At 42.3% G+C, this 20,705-nt stretch overlaps 1 protein-coding gene across 2 annotated transcripts in view; it reads right to left on the bottom strand.

Annotated features, from left to right (window-relative positions):
• Positions 1–3,591: 3,591 nt before the first annotated feature.
• CNPYb (FGF signaling regulator protein canopy b) overlaps positions 3,592–20,705 on the bottom strand; it is a 79,484-nt gene continuing 62,370 nt past the window's right edge. The window contains exon 3 of one of the 2 annotated variants that reach the window (XM_055075561.2): positions 3,592–4,060. The gene's annotated coding sequence lies outside the window, so the exon portion shown is untranslated. Of the gene's footprint in view, positions 4,061–14,767; positions 16,031–20,705 lie in introns of those variants that run through there. The other variant, XM_055075559.2, reaches the window with a different exon arrangement.

The following is a 20,705-nucleotide window of genomic DNA, read 5'->3' on the forward strand; positions in this document are numbered from 1 at the left end:
CCATTGCTTGGAAAACTTGCGTTGCTTCACTTGTGATAATTTGTGATACTTTGTTAGCAGACGGACAATAGTAACAACTTTTACATTTGGTTATTGCAATATATTTGGCTAGTTTTATGTAATAAAAATGCCAGATAGTAGATATTTGTTAACCTGAATAGTTAGCATGTAATATTCGATTCGTATTCAAAAGTTCAAATATTCATCCACCCCTACAAATAATATTTACTTTAGCAGTGTTCACGAAAAAGCCCCCCCCACTCCCCCCCACCTTTTATATGTACTCAGCAACCACCTCTACATTCCTGAAGCACACTGAAGTTATGCCCTGTGGCAAACCAAGCGAATAAAAAAAAAAAATCCTGAGGCATGATTAGATTTTCATTGTGTGGTAAGTACCAGTCTGCAACACCTTGGATCTGCCTGCTGTGCTAAGTAATTATACCTCATATACTTGTAACTGATGTAGTGCTTCTCAAGTATCACGTCCGAACTGCACAGACTAAAACATTAAGCTGGGATATTCAAAGAGACAAGTATATGTTTTGCTCACCAAGTGACTTTTAGTGTGCTCAATTATGTAAAGTGTGCTATTATATGATTAATGTAATTTGCTAATGTAAAGAAAGAACAAGCCAGCATCTCTTGCTTCATATATATGCCCTGAATCAAGAAAGTAATTAAGGAAGAAGAACACCAGAAATAAACATAAATATTTGTGTGCTTTCTGGCATAAAATAATTCTCATGTAAGCCACGTAACATGCTTTCCAAAGCATCCCCTACCTTAACTTACAGCTGCATAAGATGAAGGCCCTTTCTAAGAACACGCATGATTCATGATCATTCACTGTGTTAGTAAGTGACTCCCACTGAAGTAGACTGAGAACATATGTGTGCATTGCATTCAATAGCTGATGTAAAGTGAGAAGACTGCTGCTTGTAGGTATGAATGAACCAAGTGAATAAGAAATATAGGTTCTCAAACTTCTAGTAGTAAGTGTGGCAGCACTTAAGAAAAACATATTGCAACTAAACACATGATGAAATAACTGAAATAGCTCGGGAGAGTTTAATAGACTAATAAACAGGAAACTGCAAATTCCCAACATTTCTGAATACTTTTCTTCACATGTACTCACCTCACAAGTATGACTTCCCTTCATGCTCGCACCTCTGCCTTAATTTCATAATTCCCCATTCTCACTGCTTTGCTCATGCTGATGTACATCTAGCACAAAGGTTAGGCAAAAGTAGCTGAGCATGTGCATGTGTTGTGAGGCAAGCTGCCCACATCTGGTAGCCACATGCCAATTTCTCAGAGTAGATGAAAGGGAATTCCTTGAGGGTAAACCATAGAGAAGACGGATACCTTGGTTAAATCATAACTGAAAATGCCAACATGGAAAAATTGGACAGCCCGCAGAATCAGCAGAATTGACATCGTTTGGAAAAACTGAAAAGATGCATTATGGTATTTATGTTACACAGGTCCCAGTCAAGTTGAAGATATTCACTAATAAACTTATAAGACAATACATGACCAGCAATACTGTATGGAACCTAAACAATTTTAATAAAGTCACCTAGAAGTCAGGATGGAGAAGTAACTGAATTGAGGATGCTAAGATGGATGAGGTGGAGGCAGATTGTGAAGACAGGTCTTAAATAATTAACATCCAACACACACTTAAGTTGGCAAAGATTGGACTCAATGTTCAAGAAGAAATTGACTAGGATAATTTATTGGTATACATACATGAGAGAGCAGCAACAATACAGCAGAGATAACTATCATGCAAGATGAAAGGACATTATTCTAAAAATTAACATTTGATTAGAAGAATGGTTAAGCATGGGCTCAGGTACATGCCTCGATTATGAAATGATGTGGGCCAAGAGTGGAACAAGGATAGCATCAAGAGGGGGCCTCCTCCAAAAGGAGAACGGGATGGAAATGGGGCGAGAGATTTTATGTGCAACAGATACAGAGTCAGATGAGTCGGAGCCAGCATGTCTGAGGAGAAGAGACAAACTTCCAGGGCCCTCCACCTGAATCTGCCAATGGTGTTGGCAAAACGGTACATATATATTCAGGTGTGATAGGCATAAAGCACTATATCTTTTTCATACTGTGTTTCCATTTAAACTTAGGCCAATATTGCTTTAATATAGCAGTTGTCAGCTCGCAGACAGAAAATAAATCTGCACAACTAAGTGTATATCCAGAATATGGTAATATAGCTGTCTGCTGCTTATAATTAGTGACGAAGTCATTTTTTTCACACAATTAACGCACTGATATTTGCAAAAGAGCATATAAAGCACAAAAATGCTTCACTCAAACCTACATACTGCGATTGTTTATATGAATGATTAGTTGTCGAACTTGTTGATGAGGACTTTATATTTATTGCTGCAGGAAAATACTGGCAATATTACATGACTCAAATTTTGCAATCTCACTCAGTATGTACACAGCCCTTTTGTACATGAATTAGGGTACACGGTCAATAATAGTATAGAAGTCAAATGATTTTACTCCACAGAGTTGGAGACTCTCTTGAAAGGATGCAGAGATAGCTGGAATATCCTTCCTGCATTGCTTCGTGAATTCTTGTTAATACAGAGTAACAAAGTTTTGACTTGATGTACAATCAGTATAATGCTACATTAATTGTTTGATAATAAGATTTAAATCACCAGCCCAAACCACATGAACAAGTTAATTACTAGGTGCAGGCATAACGCAGATTAAAAAAAGAACTACTTCACCACTGCTGACAGAACAAAACATTGAACATGTGCCGAAAATTGCCTTTGCATGGTCCCTTTAGTAAAGCTGTCATGTGTAGCAGCACTCTGCTGTCTGATTGAGTGGACAGCAGTAATATTGGGTAAGCAGCATCAATTGATCCGTATTAAGTTTCTGTGGTTCTTTCCTTGCCGCTATCATGGACAGAATAAGCAAAAAAAAAAAAAATCGCACCCATGAGCGATGTGGAAACCATGATCCAAGGAGCTACACAACAAGGTATACACATTAAAATCTCTATACAGTCAAACCTCAATATAACAAAATTCGCGATATAACGAAGTATTTAACTTTTCATAACCTCTTCTCCATAGAACACCATGCATTTAGAGCCTCAATAAAATGAAGTGTGTTTGTGTGCGATTTCAACATAACGAAATTTCGCTTCTGCGGCAAAGGAGTGCTGAGACAATGGTAACGTCTGTGGACGCAGATAGTCAAATGATTGAATTACGAGCGGCTGCTTGCAAACACACCTCTCAAACTGCGTGCAGCGCGACAAGAATAACCGCCTGGAGACGCATCATGTTCCGTATAAATTAAGTCCAAGTGTGATCAGATCCTATCTCGCCCCGCGCACTTGTGCTTTAGGTGCGAGTGAAAGTGTGCGAACAGCAGGGTGCCATTTAGAGCGGTGCACGGGCCGCAATTCTGAGCCCGCGCCCAGCCCGAACCCTACACTACCACAGGCGGCCCAGTCCGGCCCGGCTCAGCCTTAGGCCGGGTTAAGGCCCGGCCCGGGCCCGGCCTGCAATAAGGCGACGCTGACACAAAAAGAAACAATATCAGGAAAATCAGTTTATTTAAACGACCTTATAACGTTCGACTCTTGCATTCCATATGACAAAATCGTGAGTATATACAGATGCAGCGCATGCACAAAATTGTTATTCTAAGCTATTGTGCAAAAACATCAAGTTGTCCATTGATGAAGGGTTAAGGCAAGTGCGGCACTCCTGCATTATGAATCCGGCAGCACTGAAGTTTCGTTCACTGCTTAAACTGGTGGTCGGAATGGCTAATAGCCTCTTAGCAAGAAGAGCAAGTTTTGGGTACGTGGCTTCCTTGCTTTTCCAAAGCTGCACTAGTTCAGATTCCGAGCACGGTGTCAATTCTGCGGCCAAGTATTCGGTCAGCTCGTCTTGTTCAGCAGTCTGGTTGCCGGCTGCGTCGCTCCACTCGCTGAAGAAGTCCATGCATGGCTTTGTTGCGGGAGGTTGTTCTTGAAGAGTGCACGAGTACTCCCCTGGTATCGACGCGAGAAGCTCTCTTACGCGATCGTAGCGTAAGAGAGCATAGCGTATGTTAGTGTTTGTACTTTTCTCCCATCTCTGTAGATTCCATTTTTGATGAATAAATACATTGCACTTCCTGCTGTACCTACATGCGAGACAACAAGCATACTTTCGCATAAGGTACACAGTCGAGATCGGGGAGCCCGACCACTCTGTCCGAGACATAGAAAGCCTGGCCTGGGCCCGGACCAAGCCCGAGTAAGAGAATCTCCAAATGGCCTGAGCCCGGCCCGCGGGCCGGGCCGAGTCTGGGCTTTCGGGCCGGCCCGATCCCTTGCACAGCTCTAGTGCCATTATCCCTCAAGAGAAAAGTGTATAACAGCTGTGTCTTACCAGTACTCACGTACGGGGCAGAAACCTGGAGGCTTACGAAAAGGGTTCTACTTAAATTGAGGACGACGCAACGAGCTATGGAAAGAAGAATGATGGGTGTAACGTTAAGGGATAAGAAAAGAGCAGATCGGGTGAGGAAACAAAAGCGAGTTAATGACATCTTAGTTGAATTTAATCAAGAAAAAGAAATGGGCATGGGCAGGACATGTAATTAGGAGGGAAGATAACCGATGGTCATTAAGGGTTACGGACTGGATTCCAAGGGAAGGGAAGCGTAGCAGGGGGCGGCAGAAAGTTAGGTAGGTGGATGAGATTAAGAAGTTTGCAGGGACGACATGGCCACAATTTGTGCATGACGGGGGTAGTTGGAGAAGTATGGGAGAGGCCTTTGCCCTGCAGCGGTCGTAACCAGGCTGGTGATGATGATGATGAAAGTGTGCGAGGGTGGAACAAGAAAAATGGTGGCTTCATAAGTGCCACCTTCCCACGCAAGCAATGGCAAAGCGTGGGAGGGAAACGAGTTCGCGGTAACGCGATCAAGTGTGCGCGAGGGGGCGGAATGGAGGGTAAGTTGGTGTGCGTCTCGGCCATGACTGCGTGTGGCTGTAAGCGCGGCTGAGCACATACGCAGCCGTGCACCCTGCTTTAGAGGTAATCTGCTGCGTGTGGAAAGAGTGGGCATGCCGAGACGGCTTGGCATCATGTAAGTTGTCTTCCCGAATGTTTAGTATCGGAGGTTGCGCAGTCTCGAGTTTCGGTTACCCGTTGGAACGAGAAGCAGACGAAGCATTCACTCCCCGCTGCCGGCGCTTTTCATGATAGCATCAGAACTGATAGTTGGGCGAGTTGGTATGAATTCATAGTAAAATATTTTTGCGCGCACAATTGACAAGGACACAGTGAAGGGGGACACACGAGCGCTTACTCACAACTATTTTATTTTTGGGAAGATACAGAACATATATACCCCAGCTATCAGCGCTGAGCATGTGCAACAAGAGTGGTCAGTAAACCAGAAACAGATTAAAAACAGATTAAAAACAGATTAAGAAGGTTCAACCAGTATTTAAAAAAGCAAATTCAATTTCAGTGATTACAACCGATGGTTGGCTTATGCATCTTTCAGCGCACTTTTTGATATGAAATACTTCTGTGAAAAAACTGTGCCAAGCTATTTCCAATAAATTAGATAATAGGGTAAAAAAATGCAGCTGTGGTCTAAAAGACGATCAAAAATTCACAAAATGCAGAATAGGTGTTGTGTACCGGCTTCCATTGACCTGTGGCAACATGTACATAGGACAAACCGGTCGGTGCATAAATGCCCGTCTAAAAGAACATGAACATTCTCTTGGTAAAGAAAATCATTCGCACTTGTCGAACCACTGCAATCTATGTCATTGTGATCCGGTATTTTTTAACACTGACATTTTGTTTTCTGATAAAAATAAGCTAACACGTACGTGAAATCACAGAAGCATTTCACATCAAAAAGTGCGCTGAAAGATGCATAAGCCAACCATCGGTTGTAATCACTGAAAATGAATTTGCTTTTTTAAATACTGGTTGAACCTTCTTCATCTGTTTTTAATCTGTTTCTGGTTTACTGACCACTCTTGTTGCACATGCTCTGTGCTGATAGCTGGGGTATATATGTTCTGTATCTTTCCGAAAATAAAATAGTTGTGAGTAAGCGCTCGTGTGTCCCCCTTCACTGTGTCCTTGTCAATTGTGCGCGCAAAAATATTTTATCATGATAGCATCGTCGCAGTGCGGCTGGGCGATGCTATTAGCTGTGGGGGCGGAGTGCACGGGAAAGCATGGCTTCGCTTAATTCGTTCCGCTGATGTGAAGATATCGACGTCGCATGAAACCGTATCATTCATCGCTGACTCCTGTATTCGTCAAAATAAATTGTTTTCTCATTCAAACTTTTTGAATGAGAAAACAATTTTTTTTCGATTGCCCGATAATTCGAAAAATTGTGCGGCCCCTTTCCATGCAACAAAAATCGATCGGCTACTGTACTTATTTGCATAAAAGATCAAATTTCAATACAACGAAATTTCTATGTAACGAAGCGAATTGCCGATTTTACCTACTTTGTTATAACAAGGTTTAAGTGTATAACGAAATTTCCTGTTCTCTACAAGGGTGGCAATGTGGGCTTGTTTGTTGATCATGGAACAGCATGTAGTGTAGCGCAGCAAAAACAAGAACACAAGAAGAAATGAAACACAGGCTCAAGCGCCTAATTATGTGTGTGTTTTGTTTCTTCTTGCGTCCTTGTTTTCGTTGCAGTACACTAGATGCCATTCAATACTTTCACTGTCATATTCATGAGCACTGAAAACCTAGAATCAACTAACATCTTGCCTGATTTTGCCATAATTTTAAAAAGAAAAATGTGGGCATGGTAGGTCTTATTGAGTTCTGGTGATTTTAGTATCACTGACGTATAGCTTTTAAGAATGTGTAATCGTTTCTCCCGTTAAGGCAGAGTACATCCTCAACTGCTACAATAAGTGTGAACGTAAGCAAAAACGACATTTTTGGCTCTTCCATCAATTTTATGGCATGTTGCATGATCTAATCAAGTGGTTTCAATTTGACGAAGTTCTCGATTTAACAAAATAAAACCTCATCCCAATAAAATTTATTAAGTAGACTTACTGTACTTTATAACCAAAGTACTGTATAACTATAAGCAGCTACAGCCGCCACGAGTGGCAAGCAGAATTGAAATGACATTGCTTTAGTCAAAACACACCGAGCGCTGCTGCTCAAGTACACGCCACATGCATCAATGGGCAACAAAAATTCTGCGGGAACCGTGGTACCACACGCAGTTATTCAAAGCAGCACATAAAAGTGCCGTGGACTCAAATTGGTTAGCAAATGCATTCAGAAGCAGTCTTTCGATTACTCAATTGTTACTATCAGCCACACGCCCGCATAGCATGGCCACGTGGCAAACGTGGCCATGTGGACGCTTCGCTATGCGTGGATCGGCTGGTTGCAATATTGGGGCACTCTATGGGTGCATGTTTAAAGCACAGCGTTTTTTTCCTATCGCCTGATCTTTGTGGGTTCTCCATGGCTCAGTGTCTTGCATGGTACAGAATTATTTATTATTTATTTATAGATACTGCGATCTGAAATCAGATCATAGCAGGGTGGGTATACATAGAAATATACAAGCATGTAAACACATACAAATCCATCACATATGCAGGCATTTTCAGACATTGGTGAAGAATACATAACATACAAGAAAAAAAAAAACCTACAAGCAGATAACGCACACGAATTCATAACATTGGCCCCAGTACCAAAAGTACACAGGTATGGCGGTCCGTGCAGACGAAGCATGAACGCGAGCTCAACATAACCACGTCGTCGTTGTTATTCTTTAGCTATTATTTATGCGAAAGCATGAAATCCCCATTGAGCAAAAAAGCCGGCATCTATCGTCTCAGCAAAACAGCACCTCAAATCCCATTGGTTGTGACCACATGGCGAGCGCGCCTCGACGGAGCAGAGCGGGTGAATGGGTACACCTGCCGTCGCTCTAGCGCACCAGGTGTTGCGTGAGGGGAGAGGGCGTCGCCGCGACGCCACATCATCCTTGCTTTCGCAGGCTGCGGCCGGTCCGTATCTCTCTCCCCCCCCACTGGGCTTAGCTGCTGCGCGTGCCCAGTAGAGCAATGTTTCCACTAATGTCTCTTTGGAGTGCCATCACTATTTAAAAGCCTAACATCAGTATCCTAGCAAAAAAACTGATAGAAATTTCTACAAGTCTCTTAGGAATATGTATAGGTTGTACGGGTCCTTCTAAGAGGGATATATATTCCTACCTGACCCATAGAACTCTTTACCAGACTGGTAGGCAGCAGATAGATCTCACTGTGCTGCCTACAAGAGCAAATAGGATGATGTATCAGTCTTTTATACCCAGATAGAGATCATCATACAACACACATAAATCTAATTGAGGCACTGATAAAGCATGTTTGGAATAGCTCACACACACCGGTGCCGACACGCCTGAAGTTTTTAAAATGAACTGAATATACAACCCTGAATGCATTGCCTGCCACGTGAACAGATTAACAAACACAGTTGGGATATTAGAGTATCAAATAAAAATGAACTGTGTAAACTGTGCAATTATCAAAACATTTTGCAGCTTGTTTGCAGATATATTATCCTAACATGTATCAGCGTAAATTAAAGCACACGTTTCAAAGCACAGCAGCGTTACTTAGTCTATGAAACTATATTGGGGATGTTGCATGAGAAAAGTATCACTCCATTTTTGTAGCATGTGTGCTCCAGTTCTTTTAATACAGAATTACATTTACAAATTTTGTGAGACGGATGTGCAACATTTAATCATATCCAAAACAGGATTACTGCCGTCATCATCAACAACATCATCATCAGCCTATTTATGTCCACTGCAGGATGAAGCCCTCTCCCTGCGATCTCCAATTATCCCTGTCCTGCGCCAACCAATTCCAACTAGCACCCGCAAATTTCCTAATTTCATCGCACCACCTAGTCTTCTGCCATCCTCTACTACACTTCCCTTCTCTTGGTACCCATTCTGTCACCCTAATGGTCCAATGGTTATCTAATCTGCGCATTACATGACCTGCCCAGTGCCATTTTTTTCTCTTAATGTCTATTAGAATATCGTCTATACCCGCTTGCTCTCTGATCCAAACCGCTCTCTTTCTGTCTCTTAAAGTTATGCCTAGCATTCTTCATTCCATCGCTCTTTGCGCGGTCCTTAACTTGTTCTCAAGCTTCTTTGTCAGTCTCCAAGTCTCTGCGCCATATGTCAGCACCAGTAAAATGTACTGATTGTATACTTTCCTTTTCAATGATAATGGTAAGCTCCCAGTCAGGAGCTCATATGATGTCTGCCGTATGTGATCCAACCCATTTTTATTCTTCTGTGAATTTCCTTCTCATGGTGAGGGTTCCCTGTGATTAGTTGACCTAGGTAAACATACTCCTTCACAGACTCTAGAGGGTGACTAGTTATCTCTTGTTCCCTTGCCCGGTTATTTATCATTATCTTTGTCTTCTGCATATTAATCTTCAGCCCCAGTCTTACACTCTCCCTGTTAAGGTCCTCAATTATTTTTGTAACTCGTCCGCAGTGTTGCTGAATAGAACAATGTCATCGGCAAACCGAAGGTTGCCAAGATATTCGCCGTCGATCCTTACTCCTAAACCTTCCCAGTTTAATAGCTTGAATACGTCTTCCAAGCACGCAGTGAATGAATAGCATTGGAGAGATTGTGTCTCCTTGTCTGACCTCTTTCTTCATAGGTATCTTCCTACTTTTCATAGATATCTTCCTACTGTTGTAACAAAATTTATTTACAAAAGCAAAACAAAGTACTTTCAAGACTGTGGATACCAACTGCAGCTCTAACATGTCAAGCTGAGTTTGTGAATGCCATAAATTAGACACTACCAACGTGATTTCATTAAAGCTGCTTTCTGGGCTAGTTGGTGCATACTTGATTTGAAAATTATAACAGCGCTAATGCATCCATCCACAAAGGAACAAGGATGAGACACAAGCGACATGACTACCAACATGACTATGGTTTATTTTACACTCCATTATCTAAACAATAAGCAAGCAACTTTAGCCACATTTAAACAAACACATAAGAGGAACAACATAGACTGAAGTACCAACTTCACCATGTCCATTTGTGCTCACAGATGCTTGATAGAACACCATGTCTAATTGGCACATGTCTTTATCATATTCCAGCTTCATGTGAAGTTATTTTCTCCAGACTATGCGCTTTTGCATTTGTCCCAAAAGTGTTGTGATATGTGACAGAACACAAGTGAGCTTGTGCAAAAAGAACAAACTGGCATGGCACACTGACAGGAAGCAAGGAAACAGGACAAGCATCACTATTGGTACAAGATCTACAGCAATACATCAGAACATGACAATACAGCAATACATATTATTTAAGCATAAGTGATTACAGATCTGAGAACTTATTCAAGTAAAAACATGGATTTACCATTTTTAAAACCACATATTCATGAACAAAAACAGCCAAACATCAAGTGCACATATTGCAAAATCAGAGGACACAATTCTTCACTGGGTGCTACTTCAACCACTGCACGTCGAAATGTGTAAGAGCAGTTTAACCTATGTAGCAAAGAAGACTATCAACAGCAGGCTTCATATATAGTGTTTGGAGTCTGATTCAAAGTGTAATATACTGTTCAAATAAAATTTCAGTGTTTGCTTGTTTTATTCAGAAGAAAGACAGTGTCTTAGTAATGCCCCCACAGTTAACGGATAAGCTTGCACCAGTTACATTGAGTCAAAGGAGAAAATAAAGTGAGGAAGACAGATGCATGGTGTGAAACTGATGCTATTGTATGAAGTAGCACAGCTGATCACTTCAGGCATCATTCAGCTGCTTTACATGCCTCTGCATACAGACTGAGAAGCTTTACCTCTTCACTATCTGCTAGTGAAGCACTGTTTGTTCACTGTGATCACCCATTCAAAGCAGTCACTTGGTTAAGTAGGGCCCTTCGCTACATGTAAGGACACTGACCCGTAACCATGCATAAGTCTTGTAAAATATTGTCATGTTTTGGCTACTGCAGCTCTTCATCAGCAGCTGCATCACTACTTCTAACATGCAGACCATGCAATTCCCCAAGCACTTGCTCAACAAGAGTACAATAATGAAGAGTGGCAAATTGGGCTAGCTGGTTCATTAGGAAAATAAGAAGCTATCGCAAGAAAAAATAAATGCTCTAGAATTTTGATGGCTCTGGCTTGTTTAATATATTTAAACATCAAAAAGCTGATTCTTACAGATCGCTGTAAAGCATGGTGCACTGTTACCAACTGCTGTTATTTAAAGCTATAACCTGTTATTACCAGACATTCATGTACCATGGCTGAAGGCATGGTACATGAATGAGCATGTTTTGAGCATGGGAATTAGTCTCTTTCATAAAGGTTTGGTATTGTCGATACAAAAATATTGTGATCTATTTCCATAAACACACAAAGGCGCATAACTTCACTGGGTGTCACGTAAACTAGTGGCTCCTCTCTTCTGACGCAGACCGAAAGCTGCTTGGCATGGAGAATTTCAACAGTAAATAGTTTCTGGCATTGCAGAATTATACAAGTATTCGCTCCAGTAAGAACTCTATAAATCAGAAAAAACGCACCTGAGGAGCTGACAAATGCACTGTTTTTAGTCTTTATAGTCCAAGTGTACTGGAGAGAGTAGAATGTCTGTTGGTTGATGACCATTCGATAATATTCAGTGACACTTGTTGAGTCACAGGCACGGTTGTGGACTATAGCCTGTTTTTTCACTTTCATCCAAGTTCAGGCACAGCTTTCCAGTGCCTAACAAAACTGTCTGCTGACCAGCTCTCCTCTCCTGTACACCAAGAAAACTGACTACTTCTGGTGAAAGATTTAAACTAGCTTTAGCTGCCTGTAGCTTTCGAGCAAGTACATAACGTTCCTATATTTGTAAAGGAACACCATTAGCTCCGCTGACCAGTTTCACAAAAAGTCCATTTCCGCCTTCAAATACAAACAAAGAATGCGACCAAAGAGGTCCTAGTTTATATATATATAGCCACACTTTTAAGAAGATGCAGAATTTGGTGGACATTGTATGTCATTGCGCCCAATCCGTACAGACTGTGTTCTCACAACAAACTCGGAGAAGATGGGATGATCTCATTATGTCATCTAAAATGACGCTGTCCAGTAGAAGTATATAGATACCCTCCACAAGCAAACTGAAATGTCTGACGTACTTATCCGGCAAAAAGCCATGAAGGCATGGTAATGAATAATGAAGAACCCACCACTTATATTCACTAGGTTTCCAGATTGTGAAGTCTGACAATCTTCATGGTGTACATGTGAACCGATTCGGTAGCTTGATTGCCAATAACCTCCTGTTTAAAAAGGCTAAACTTTGTTGTGAACCAATATAAACATCTTTTCTCTTTTAAATGTGATCACATTTTTATTCTTTTTAAGCTGGTATATGGTGTATATTTGTTGTTTAGGTTTGTTACAATAATCTTTCCTTTGCAAATCCTGGGCTTCATATTTAATTTATGTGTATTGTCTTCAGTGATAATATTGCTACGGAACAGCCGCCACAGTGTGGCTGCACTGAGGAGAAGGAAGAACAATATAACAATATAAATAACAATATAAATACATTATTTATGACTCATTTTTTGGGCAATTGAGGAAGCTTGCTTCTCCTTGAAGCACATTACACCTATACAACACACACAGATACTGATAGACTATAGATCTGGCAAACTAACATGAATACACTATTACACTAATAAAAAGAATACACTAGTAGACTTGTACAAGCGGAATAGCACAGATACGTCCAGAATAGAACTAAAAGGAATTTTATCATTGTATCAGTTGTATCGTTTCGTAATGCAATAGAAAAACTGATCGAATTTTTATCAATTTATCCTATCAGATCTTTTGCTAGGGTTGAAACATATGTTTTTATTACCTCCTCGTATCTCATTGAGGAGGAACCACAACCTCAAGGTACAGGTGCCAACTTGCCAAACCAATCTTTGCTGCCTTTGACAGGAATAGTAAAGGTTGGTTTGGCAAGTTGGCACCTGTACCTTGAGATAGTGGTTCATTCTCAATGAGATACAAGGAGGTAATAAAAACGTATGTTTCAATTAAAAATTTGTGAAATAAATGGGCAAGTTTTCTTGTTAACAAGCCTGGCCAATCAAGGCAAGTCTTAATTGTTGATATGCTCGCGGTACGGGAATAAGCAGCTACAATAAAATGTACAGGTTGGTTTTGTATGGCTTCAACTAAATATGAGAGTTGTGTTTTTTGTAGGTATATCCCGGATTGATGAAGCATACTCCAGTTTTGATCTTGCAAACATATACAGTATAAGTTTAAGGGAAGCAGGAGTCCAAGAAAACTTGCAGCAAAAAAAGCCAGTGTTCCAGAAGCCAAAAAAGTGTTCAGTTATTAGCATTAGTCAACATTAGTCAAAGTTTATATGCATTTGCATTGAAAGATTATTAGTAATATGAATATCTATGTACAAGGTGTTTAATAAGAACAGTGTTTAATTTTGTAGGTAAATGTGTTAAAAGGACTAGTTATGTGAAAATCTCTCTATATATATTGTTACGTGTAGAAAGATACAGACGGAAGAGGCTATTTACAAGCTATTTACACTGGACTGGAGCCAGGGCGCCAGGCCGACATTTTTCTCGCGCCAAGGGCACAGACCCACTTCGTCGTTCTCGCGGCGGCTCGTCTCTCGGCTATTTACCGATAATATTGTAATACTACCCCCCGGCGGCAAAAGCGCCGTCACGGTGCTTTTAAATATCCAAGGCACGTGGAGAATTGTAGGGCTTGAGTCGGGTGACGTGGACAATGTCACTGGTTGTCACACCGGAGGACGTAGTGGGCGTGTCTAGAACAATTTCATAGGTGACATCGGTCACTTGGCGGAGCATGCGATATGGGGTGGTATAACAGGAAAGCAGTTTCTCACAAAGGCCAACTTTACGCGATGGTGACCAAAGCAACACGAGGGTGCCGGATGCAAAATGGACATCACGGTGACGGAGGTATAGGTGTTCTGTGGTCGTAGCGTCGCTTCTGTTTGTATTGAGAGACTTGTAGACGAACGCGCGCAAGTTGACGAGCATGGTCAGCACGAGCGATTGCATCACGGGCATAAGCGCTAGTTGAAGCTGTGGTGGACGGAAGCACGGTATCTAGTAGTAGCGTTGGTTCACGGCCATACAAGAGGTAAAACGGGGAAAAGCTGGCAGTTTCGTGGCGGGAAGAGTTGTATGCTAAGGTAATGTAGGGTAGAGCCAGGTCCCAGTCACGGTGGTCGTCTGAAACGTATTTGGATAGCATGTCTGTAAGGGTGCGGTTCAAACACTCAGTGAGGCCGTTCGTTTGAGGGTGGTAGGAGGTAGTAAATTTATGCTGAATGGAGCAGGCCGAGAAGGTCTAAGCCAACACGATGGAAGGGCTCGGCAGGGATGTCGAGCGGCTGCAGGTAACCAGCGGGGGGCTGGGCAGGCTTCTTGCGTCGTTGGCAAAGTTCCATGGCACCCATTCCGTAACTCTAATGCTCCATTGGTTATCTGCCCTAAGCTCAATAAGATGGAAAATTGGGCAAGTTGGTGAAGCTTCATGGTAGCTACTGCACGACATATGCCGACAAAAGTAACAGAACGTGAACAGGATACAGCACTGTCAAATGAAGTTTATTGGAAGAAAACAACCAATATATAACACACATCACGTGACCAACACCCTGCCCCCCAGCATATGCAGATACATATAAAACAACCTTCACATCACAGAATGCGCATGTTTTGACGGCAGCACACGTCACGGCTGATTAATCAATGTAAAAAAACAATTACTAAAGCACAATGCAACTTAGTGGCAACTCGTGTGCAAGAGACAAACTGTATGCTATACTTCACAGTCCTCCCTGTTCAAACACCCCATATGAAGAATGTGCTTGTTTATTGCTTCACATTTTGTATGAAAACCCAATCCTGACCTTGAACTTAGAAGTCACCTTTTTCAGCCTGTGCGACAATGAACAGAAGGGATAATGGCAACTTTGTTCTACTCTTGCTCCCTAAGCTTCTTCCACCCTGCTTGCATTTGAAGTTCCTTAGTTAATGTGTTGCAAGATAAAGAAACCACTTAAACTGGATAACCTGCCTCATCAAGCCTTGTCACCAGAATCCTTACACTTTCAAGGATAGGGTGAGGATAGCTCTTGGTTGGGGCACCTCTAATTGCGTGAGTGGCAATACTGTACTTTATAAGTTTTGAATGGCTAGACCTATAATCAAGAAGGGACTTAAAAGTTCTCAACTGATATCCCTAGCATACGTGATCCCACATAAAAGTAAGCCTGATATAAGAAGTTCCAGCACATTTTTTCCTGGGACTTCTAAAGTGAAGTGGAAACCTTGCTCTTGTTCTCTAAATAGCTTCAGTACTTCGATGACAGGTCTGCGAAAGTTATTGTTTGCTCATGAAAAACAAACCATCCACGTACCTGAAAATTTTAAGAGCAAGCCCACTCAGGTTTTGATTATTTGCTGGTGAACGTAACTTTAAAAAATAATGCTGAGCACTGGTGCAACACCGAAACCTATGCAGATGCCAGCATTTCGGACACATATTTTACCTTCCCACCAGACTGAAATTGACTTTAAATAGAAATCAAGAAGCTCCAAAAAGCTTGCAACCAGAATTTTACACCTTTCAGCAAATTCCGGCTAATCTGTTTGATTGTGTATGCAGTCCTTAACAAACTGCAGGAGACGCATCTGCAGCAAAGAATTGTATAGATCTTCTGCATCTATACTAAAGCCTGTCCATTTCCCCAGATTATGGTCCTGCAAGAAGTGTACAACGCTCCGAGAGCTGGGAGCAAGGAATTGGTCGTTGATTCTCAGCCTGTCAAGGTGTGTCTGCAGAAATTCTGAAACAACATGAAGCCATGATTTATGTTCCAACACAATGGTTCTGAAATGGATTCCCTAAGCTTGTGTGTTTTGCACTGAAGAAGGTGCATAAAACAAGACTTTTTTCCTCCTTAACATCATTTGAGACTGTTGTCAAACCAAACTGATTCAACTTCATGACAGCTCAACATTTTATGTTAGCTATATGGCACATATTTCATTAAAATTTCTGTCAGTGGCTGACACACTCTCCTCGGTAAAAATGCTTTCCAACATGACAACACAATGCCCTTTTTTTGTCTCCAAAAAACCTCCAAGTTTCTGCTCCATACGTTAGCACAGGTAGAATGCAATGATTGTATGCTTGATTGCACACAATGATATATATATATATATATATATATATATATATATATACACACACACATTGTATTCACCATCCAGGGCCAGGGATCAAGAGAAGCCAGACACCACTGACCAATTTCTGACTAAAAGGATTAATTTTAGACCTTATACATCTTGTTTTTACTGTACATGTCCCTCACCTCCATCCAGGTTCCCAACATTTATGTCTAACGTTTGTCTATTACCACATACAGGGTCTGTCCTGAAAGTAATGTCAGTAAATTTATTGTGATGTGACTGTATATCAGAGCACAGTCTAATTGGTTGAACCTAGTAGTGGCGGAATCCAGCTAAGCAGCGCTCTGTCGCTCAGTGTGCTCCGAACATCAGAAAGGTTGTACGGACCTGTCCATGAGAGTTGTTTTTTATTCTCATATCCGGACTTAGCCACTGATCTACACCAAAACAACCCTTTAGCTTCTTACTGCTGAATTCGTTTTGGTTTTCACAAATCTATATTTGGGCTACCCATTGCTAGGTCTCGCGCTTTGCTTGAGGAAAACAAGACACCAACAGCTCCATCCAGTAAATCTGAGAAGCCAAGCACTAGAAGAAGATTAATGATGCAGATGCACCCAGTCATTGTCATCACATGCAAGAAAATTTAACATAGGACTGCCTTCTCAAGTGGGAAGGTGATGTGTAAGAACTTGAAGGTGTGGATGCCAGCTCTATATACAGTACACAGACATTGAGCAGGTGTTAGCCAATCATGCCACCTGTTGGCTAGATCACGCTCTCCGGGATCAGTATTCACCACGACTGTACCTTTAGCAGAGTGGCTGAAATGTAGAATTGTGGACTGCCACTCTTTTGATCGTACGTTTGAATCCTCGCAGCACAATGAGAACTTTATTTGCAATATTCTAGCAAGAAATTCGGGAATTCCAGGGACAACACCAGTAGACATCAGAACAACCAGGGGAGTTAGCCCATAGCAGCTATTGCTGTAAAAAAGCAGACTGGCATAAGCACAAGAATTGAGATGGGCACACTACATGCCTTTGTTCTGGTAGTGGTCCACTACTTTGGTGCTACAGTTAATGATCTCCACTTCACTGGACATAATAAGAGTTCTTTAATTATACACTCGCGCACCCGCCGCCTCTCAGGTCGCCTAAGTGGACATACTATGCCGGCTGATAGCGGCCCCCTTCCACTTTTAGTTTGCTTCGCCGCGTAACTAAGCTGTACTGCGGCGAAGAAGCCGTACATTTGTATTGAGTGAATAAAATGGTTTTTACAACAGTACAGAAATAAACGCGCACCATGCATCATTCTACACGAAAGAGCGTCGCAACATACGGTAGCTGATTCAAACAGGCCGTGTAGCCCACTTATCAGTCGTAAAGGGTATTACGAGTAATTCGAAATTTCAGACACACATATGTGTTTATGTTTACGTTCGCACTCCTTGCGTAATAAGACTCCCAGAACTTCCACAATAGAAAGTAATCTACAACACACAAACGCAAAGAACACAGACATATGTCTCGTTTTCAACTCGGCCGTCATGCAAACGACATATAGCGCGGAAAAACGTGAACATGCTGTGTGTTAGCGTCGTAAACTTCATACTAGGCAAGGAGCTAGCACACCACAATCCCGCGACAGCCGCTAATGAGACCAAGACGGGAGCACATATCTGTGAACGCGCAAACCCCACTCTGCTCCTCCGCCACCCCCGCTGCACGGCTGCACCACTCGTTTCAAGCACAGCACACCAAACACGCATTCAGCGCTGAACAGCGGGCGGTCGACGCAGTTGTATTCACATGGCTTGCAGCGAGCAACACATCCCTCGATGTCCGTTAAAGTCGGACACGGCGACGCCACATCGCGGTTCGCAGAACTTCGCTGCCGAGGCGCTAGGCCACTTCGATATTTCAATTGTCACCACCGCCGGGTTCTCAAGAAAGCACGGGTCAAACAACGCAGATTCTGTACTGCCAGAGCTCACCGAGGCCAAAGCCGCATTGCCGCACCGCCACTACTCACGGCTTTCCGCCACAGAACCTACAACCAACACACAGGCAACGCACGCACGATTACATGCGCAATGTTGAACATGTGTTGAACAACGCGCGGTCCAGAGAACGATCACGCCGAGGACGAACACGCCACGGCGTCACGGCGCCAGCATTGCGCCTTCTCAAAGATCCCTAAACGATCCTGTCCCTAGGCACCTAGGATCAGGTCACGTGAGGGATTTTTGTACGACACATAGACGCACGCTACTAGATTCATAGAGTTTCCTACGAAAAAGTAATTTTGGTAGGAAACTCTTATGATTAGATTATCTAGTAGCGATAACCGTGCTGTCATGGGAATGTCGGTATATGCATAGAGTTTCCCTGGGAGCTGCAATGGGAGCGGTTGTCCCAGCATGGGAATTATGGGAAGACCTGAACATCGCCCCTGAGTGCTCTGTAGTCGCTGCGCATGCGTTAGCTGAGAGAAGGTGAGAAAGGAGGACAAGTTAGCTTTGCCGGATGTGACGTCACATTGTTGTTTGTTTTTTTTGCTTTTATGAAATAACTACTCTCGAACTCGGACGGCATGGCTTGCGTCTCGTTCGCGCGCATACGTATGGATGTGGCCCGTTTTTTGTTTTTGGCGAATGCTTAGAAGCTTCAAGTTGCGGACACTGCGGTGGGCCAGGGCTTAATGACATTTGTTGCCCAGCTGCTGGTGATACCGCGACGTACTTGGAGCAACGGTAAGTGTCGTGCAATTACCCGTTCTCTTGCTGACACGTAAAAAACCGGTTGCGCATTCGAGCTGCGGTCGATGTGATCTCGAAATTCGAAGGAACACGAAACGGTTGTCGCAGGTCCCGCAGTGATCGTAAACGAACCCACTTTACTGCTGCTGCTAGTATCGCTTTTACGGGAACTTTCAAAATTTAACGTGTATTAGTATGAATCGGCTCACCAAGCTTTATATGCACGTCCGTTCCTTTCGTTCATAGATCATGTGCGTAGCTTTGCAACCGTGACCGATATTGTATAAACAGCAAGAAGACAGATGACACAAGTAGTGTGTCTGCTTTAATTGTTGTCTGTGCTGTTTTTAGAATATCAACGAACTCCGCGCAGTCGTGCTGTTTACAGCTGAAACGTGTTTTTTCTTGTTGCATGAGGAGCATTTGCTTCTAATTGTGGCAGTAACGTTGTGAATTGTCCTCGGCCCAGATCGCCGACTGTGTGCAAACTTGTCTAATTTGTTTCACTTTGCTGCTGTCTTTACAGCTTCTGCTTATTTCCTCTGCCTGCACCTTATATTTGTTGTGTTTATCGAGACCTGGCCTGTCTCTGCCTCGTTGAAGACAAATGGACACAAGTACTGGTTGCTGTTGGTTTGTTTGGTTTGCTCAGTCTGAGCGCGGTATGTATATCCGTTTGCTAAAAGGGTATGCTGCTGCGTCTAATGCAGGTACTGCTCATCTAAAGGTAGATTTAATTAGTAGTGGTTTGAGTGAGAATTAGTTGGTTTGAGTGATGTATGACACCAGAGAGTTATTGTTCTAGAAAGGTGACAAAGCTGGTCCACAAATTTAAGGTATGGAGATGCTTAACCATTTAAGTGTTCTAAGTTGCCATGAAGTATTACACACATTTAAAATTTCAGTTGCAAATGACATAGTAGAAGAAGAATCCAGAGGATTTGCTGCCAGATGTCTTGAGACAATAAATTGTAGAGAAAGCATCATAGTGTGAGCTGCCAATGATTGTCGTCAGCTCTAACCCATTTTTCTATATAGTCACTGTTGCTTCATTGTCTGTTGCCATCACACGCTTGTTATATAAACAAAAAATTGAGCTGCATGATTCCCCTGATTTTTCTCGCTCATAAGATACAAATGTTTTGATTTTGGCTGCCTTGGGGCCTCATGGTAGAAAACAAGTGTTTATTAGCCAGTTGCCAGCTTCTAAGATCATGTGCTTTGTAATGTGGGTGTTTTAAAGGATACTACACATCCGCCATCATAACTTTGAGTGCTGCTGCCTAGCACTCCCAGGGCTATGCTTAGTACATATGCGCAGCTATCCAAGAAAATTGACATTGGGACAACTGCCGTTGAAGCTCACTTGGTAGAGCATTGCAAGCACAAGGCAGAAAACGTGGGTTCAGCTTCGTTGTCTCTTATGCAAAGCATTATCATGAGCTGTCTTCTGGCTTCTTTGTACATCCAGTTAGATAGGCTCAATAATAGTTAGTAATGTGCCTGATGGTGGGTCGTTAATCTGGGTCCTTAGTGCAGCAGCCCAATTCTTTATCCATTAG

The sequence above is a fragment of the Dermacentor andersoni genome, chromosome 11 (genome assembly GCF_023375885.2).
Source record: "Dermacentor andersoni chromosome 11, qqDerAnde1_hic_scaffold, whole genome shotgun sequence".
Taxonomy (NCBI): domain Eukaryota; kingdom Metazoa; phylum Arthropoda; class Arachnida; order Ixodida; family Ixodidae; genus Dermacentor; species Dermacentor andersoni.